This window comes from Pelmatolapia mariae, linkage group LG10_11 (genome assembly GCF_036321145.2).
Source record: "Pelmatolapia mariae isolate MD_Pm_ZW linkage group LG10_11, Pm_UMD_F_2, whole genome shotgun sequence".
Lineage (NCBI taxonomy): Eukaryota > Metazoa > Chordata > Actinopteri > Cichliformes > Cichlidae > Pelmatolapia > Pelmatolapia mariae.
Window position 1 is genome coordinate 33,769,271 of NC_086236.1, and position 5,881 is coordinate 33,775,151.

The following is a 5,881-nucleotide window of genomic DNA, read 5'->3' on the forward strand; positions in this document are numbered from 1 at the left end:
GGTACGCATTAGCCAAGTGAGGAAACACTATCACAGGGAGCTGTCTGCACCGGGAGCCGGTCACAGACCGCAGCCTCCAGGCTGGGCACACAGCAGGAGGGCGGCAAAGAAGCCCCCCAGCCAGGCTGAGAGGATTCACAGAGCCCCAGCAGCCACGGTCGATCACAGCCCCGGTGCAGAGAGCCCCCTCCGAGGAAACACTGGAGATATAACCTAATAAGAATATAAACAGGATAAAAAGATAAAATAAATAAGAGTGGGATACAATATAAATATAAGTATAAACAGAGTAAGAAGATAAAAAATGAATAAGAATACAATCAATAGATATTAGGTAAAACTAAATTAATAATATAAATAGAATAACAGGATAGAATAAATAAGCATAAAATAAATAAGCGTTAGTTAAAAGCTAAATTAAAAAGGTGGGTCTTGAGCCTGTTTTTAAAAACATGAACGTTCTCTGCGGCCCTGAGCTCCTCCGGCAGGCTGTTCCACAGTCGAGGACCATACCACTGAAAAGCTGCCTCTCCGTGAGTATGTGTCCTGACTTTAGGGACAATCAAAAGGCCAGTACCAGAGGACCTCAGGGTCCGTGAGGGTTCATATGGTAAAAGCAGATCTGAAAGATAAGAAGGCCCAAGACCATTAAGACATTTAAAAACCAATAAAAGAACTTTAAAATCGATCCTGAAACACACAGGGAGCCAATGCAGCGATTGTAAAACCGGTGTAATGTGGGCCCGCCCTCTGGTCTTCGTCAGCACACGAGCTGCAGAGTTTTGCAAAAGTTGCAAAGGTGAAATATTCTTTTTGGGGAGACCAGAGAGCAGGGCATTACAATAATCAATGCGACTGGTAATAAAAGCATGCATCAGCATCTCCGTGTTGGCCCGAGAGAGAATAGGGCGGACTCTGGCTATATTTTTTAGATGATAAAATCCAATTTTGGTTACATGTTTAATATGTGGGATCCACATGTTCCACTTCTCACGTGTACACCACTTTGTATTGGTCTTTCACGTGGAATTCCAATAAAATTGATTCATGTTTGTGGCTGTAATGTGACAAAATGTGGAAAAGTTCAAGGGGGCCAAATACTTTTGCAAGCCACTGTATGTAAAAGCAGAGAATGTGAGTCCTGTAGCTCAGATAAATGTCTCCATTTCACAACACAGTTTACTGTTGCTGAACTTTCAACAGTGACCACTATGGCTACAACATTCACATATCTGGAACTTCTAGTACTGAACATGTGAATTATTTTGATTGATTATTTAGATAGATACTTACACTAATATTGGCCCAAGACCACAGGTGAAAACATCCCAAATAGACCAAATCTGATGACGCCATAGCCCCGACACTACATACTGCCCTCTCGCACCTGGAGAAGAGAGACACATTTGTGAGAATGCTGTTTGTAGATTAGAGCTCAGCATTCAATACCATCGTTCCCTTGAAGGAAACTGCAGGATCTAGGACTGAGCAGCTCTCTCTGCAGCTGGATCCTCAACTTCCTGTCTGACAGACACCAAGTGGTCAGACTGGGCAGCATCACCTCATCCCCTGTCATAATGAACACTGGTGCTCCACAGGGGTGTGTACTGAGCCCTCTCCTGTACTCACTCTACACCTATGACTGCACGGCCACTAGCAACTCCAACATCATTGTGAAGTTTGCGGAAAACACAACAGTGGTGGGCCTTATCACCAAACGTGATGAGACGGCTCACAGGTAGGAGGTCAGCGCCCTGACACACTGGTGCCAAGAGAACCATCTCACCCTCAACATCACAAAGACAAAGGAGTTGATACTGGACTTCCGGAGGTGTAGAGAAGCACATATCTCCATCACCATCAACGGCGCTGCTGTGGAGAGAGTGAGCAGCTTCCATTTCCTAGGTGTATGTACATCTGGTGGAGGATCTCACATGGTCAGTTCAAACATCAAAACAGTGAAGTGACTCTTTCTCAGGAGACTGAAGAGATTCAGCATGAGCCCCCGCATCCTCAGGACCTTCTACCGCTGTGCCACTGAGAGCATCCTCACTGGATGCATCACCGCGTGGTATGGCAACAGCACCGCTTACAACCGCAAAGCTCTCCAGAGAGTAGTGCGGTGTGCTGAAAGGATAATTGGAGGCGAGCTTTCCTCCCTCCAGGACATCTACAGAAAGCGGTGCAAGGATAATCAAAGACTCCACCCACCCCAGTCATAAACTGTTCAAACTACTTCCATCAGGCAGGAGGTACTGGAGTATCTGGTCCCAAACTAGGAGACTGAGGGTCAGCTTTTTCCATCAGGCCACCAGACTGCTGAACAGTGACACTTCATAGGCACCTCACTCTCACTTACCGGAACTTCAACACTATGCCTCTGTATATTTTACATATATGTATATTGCGCAGACACACACACACATATATATGTAAGGCAGTGACTGGAATAAATCACAAGGTGTCGCTGTTGAGCTGCATATACGTTGTAGATTTTAGCAATTTTGACCATTTGTCCTCTGCAGGACACCGTAGTTCAGATTTCTCGTTCGCGCGGGCGCCATCTTGGTTCAGTGTTTACTGTGATTTGCAAAGGTAAGAACTGTCACTACCCGATCCGTACCGGAAACCCGATCGGTACCCCGCATGCGCGAAAGGTGTCTACTTCCGGTCGAAGCGTTTTACGATAGTTACAGGTCAGAATATCTGTTAAGATGTTAAGAATAATAAGTGTCTCTTAAAATGTTTCCGATTATGAAACATTTAATATAATGTAGACAAAAACAAAAAAGTAAAAAGATAATTACGGATCAGGACTCCCCGATCCTTCCTGCGCATGTGCAAAGTCGGACCGTACAAATCGGGTCTACCCGATCCGTACCGCGCATGTGCAGGGGTTTTCTTCTTCTTCTGTTCGTTTAGTAGCAGTTTACTCCCCAGTGTACGAGGATGCCGCCCCCTGTTGACCGAGCGAACGAACCCTATTGTAAACTGACTTAGCGTCATTACAAACGTGTATTAAATTTGATTTAGTGATAGTCAGTGTGTTTATGCTTGTCTGTGTGGAGAGGATTGAATGGAATAGTGATGATGATGTCCACTATCACTGTCAGTTGTCAGTAAACACGTCATCTGGCTGATGAATCTTCACGTAACATATTACAAAGTCTGTATTATTAACTCTGTAATTAAGCGCCATTCTTCTTATTTTACGGCGCTGTTATTCAATCGGGGAACGCTCTCTGTTGAGGAGAAAAGCATGAAATTGTTTGTAAATGGATTATCCACTGTTTAAATGTCCCGGTAGTCGAAAATGAGGCAGAGCTGTTGAGAAATGCTAGGAGCTAACTGGGCGCCAACCGTGTCATTCAAAAACATTAACTGTCGCAATGTTGGCAAAGAGAGGAAGTGACGTAAGATTTGCGCATGCGGGGTACCGATCGGGTTTCCGGTACGGATCGGGTAGCGACAGTGCTAAACCACTACGGATGTAATATATTTTTGGCCACTACGGTCTTCCGGCGCTGTTGCGAGTTTGAGATGCGGCGGCACTTTTAAAAAATCTCCACTTTTACATTTCGGGAGAGAGAACAAGTAACTCACCGCTCGCAACACATCTCAACGATCCTCGTTCATTGATCAAAGGTAAGAAACGTCATTTGGAATAAGAGTAAACCAACAGCATACATTTACAGGTGTATATTACAGGTAATAGGCATGTTGCGATTGCATTTACGAAGCATCCATTGCTCGGTTAAAGACAGTGGGAGTTTATCCGCTGTTGTAAAGTGGCACGGTAAATCACGAATGAACCTGCTCCTTAAATAAATTGCGTGTTTCATTGACGTGTTAAATAAACTTGGTAGGTTTCTGACTGCTGTGACACTGACATTACTATAATGTGGTAAATTAAATAACCGATAAGTGGCTTGTTATGAGATGACATGCTAAATGACTGAACCTGCTTTAAAAAAAATGTATTACTTTCATGTTGTAATGGTCAGTCACCTTATCAATGCGAAAGTCTGTCTTGATATCTCACTAACATGAGCAATGCCCACTCGTGTATGAATAAACACGATAGCTTAAATAGATATGTTGATAATCTACCAGCAATTCTTCTGTGCCATGACTACTAAGCAGTTATCACAAATTTTGCAGATATGCCAATAATCATTCAACCATGAAAGGTTTTTATTTACAGACAGAACAATTTGTTATGTCTGGAGGAAAAAACACTTTTATCGCAAATGTTGTCAATGTTCTTTCAAATTGTGTCTCTTTATTGTTCTCCTGCATCCTGCTGTCTAAACCCAGCCACAATGTGCAGCAAGATTATAACCTGAAATGTCTTTGTTTGTGTTTGGAATCAATTTTGTTTAATATAACTGTTTATTTTTTCACTGCATGTCAAGATGCACAAGAAAGTTGCACCATATCCATGGAAAATCTCTGTGGCGTTCCGCAAGGGGCCACTTGGATACCTTCTCCAGGACCCGTCAAAAGAAGCTCGACGGATTAAAAATGACCCCAAGCTTCAGGACAAGTCTGCACCTGTGAGGGAGGACGTTGTACATTAGAATGCTCTGACTGTCGTCTATCAGAGAGGAGGCGATGCCTCCAACATGAAGGAAGTGCTGGGAGAGTACATCCTGCAGTTTGGAAAATTTAAAGGGAAATCTTTCCGGTGGCTTCTGGAGAATGATGTCGGGTACACCATGTACCTGATCAAAGAGCTCCAGAAGGAAGAGGCTGCAGGGACCTCTGTGGAAGAAAGGCAAGGCAAGGAGAGCTTGCATTCATTTGTACAGTATGCCCTCAGTTTTGCAGAGATATAAACTCTTCTGGACTACGAGGTCAGCAGAGTGAGTGTTGCAGCAGAAGCCTCTGAGGATGATCAGCTGGTTGGCTTTGGCTCACGAGCCAAGAGCACCTGGAAGGAGATTTGGGACGGCAGAGGTGACGGCTATGCAGACTTTATCATGAGGAAGAGCTGCAGTCAAGCAACATGGATGCATAAGCTGCAGCAGTACCTGCGGAAGAAGCAGCAGTCTGCATCTGCTTCCACAAATGCTCCAACTAAACCCCTGGGTAAGTTGTTTTAATAATATTTTAATAACGTTGTTGATGTGAAATAAGTTCAGTATATATTTATCTATTTGTTGCCTGCATCATAGGGATGGATGAGGATAAAGACCTGGAGGACGCAATGCTGAGCATCTCACCTCCAAAACTACACATGCAGAGCTGTAAGTACTGCGTTATTACTAAATGTCAGAAGTGATAATGGCTAAGTCTGTTTACATCTCATATGCCTCTGTCCTCTGTCTCTGCATAACTAGTCACTGTGCCAGCAGCAGCAGAAGGGTCCACACCCAGAGGATCTTCAGGAGCAAACAAAGGTTTTCAAATGAAATGTTTCAGAACTGGAGTAAAATAGTTTTACATGAATTGCTCTCCAAAGCTGAGCCTGAACTTGAACTTTTATATATTGTCTTGTTCTTGTTTTTGTGTGTTTGGCCACGTTCTGGCGATGTTCCTCTAATAGTATAGTTGTATGCTGGCTGTATGGTGGAAGAAAACAGTAAATAAAGGAGAAACAGTTGATATTGTACATAAGACAGTTTTGTTCTAGTTGTGAATGTTTCTTTTGTTTATATAAATAAAAACAGATTGTAAATATAAAAGTGTAAATAAATAGTTTTCTGCAAAAATATCAACACAGTTTTCTTCTTAGAGTTCACCTATATGTTTATATATCTGTGTGTGCTCACCATCAGGTAATCAGTTTAGTAAGTTGTGAGTGCTGGCCTTAAAGCTTACATACTATTTCTAAATCACTTCATGTAATGATAACAAGCCGTCCTTTCTCTAGAGGGGT

General features: G+C 43.1%; 1 long non-coding RNA gene across 1 annotated transcript; it reads left to right on the forward strand.

Moving 5' to 3' along the window:
- The first annotated feature begins 3,548 nt into the window (after window positions 1–3,548).
- LOC134637780 (uncharacterized) lies at window positions 3,549–5,588 on the forward strand. The gene is made up of 4 exons (XR_010095171.1): window positions 3,549–3,645; window positions 4,416–5,091; window positions 5,178–5,249; window positions 5,343–5,588. It is a non-coding gene; the product is annotated as an uncharacterized LOC134637780 (long non-coding RNA).
- The last annotated feature ends 293 nt before the right edge of the window (window positions 5,589–5,881 follow it).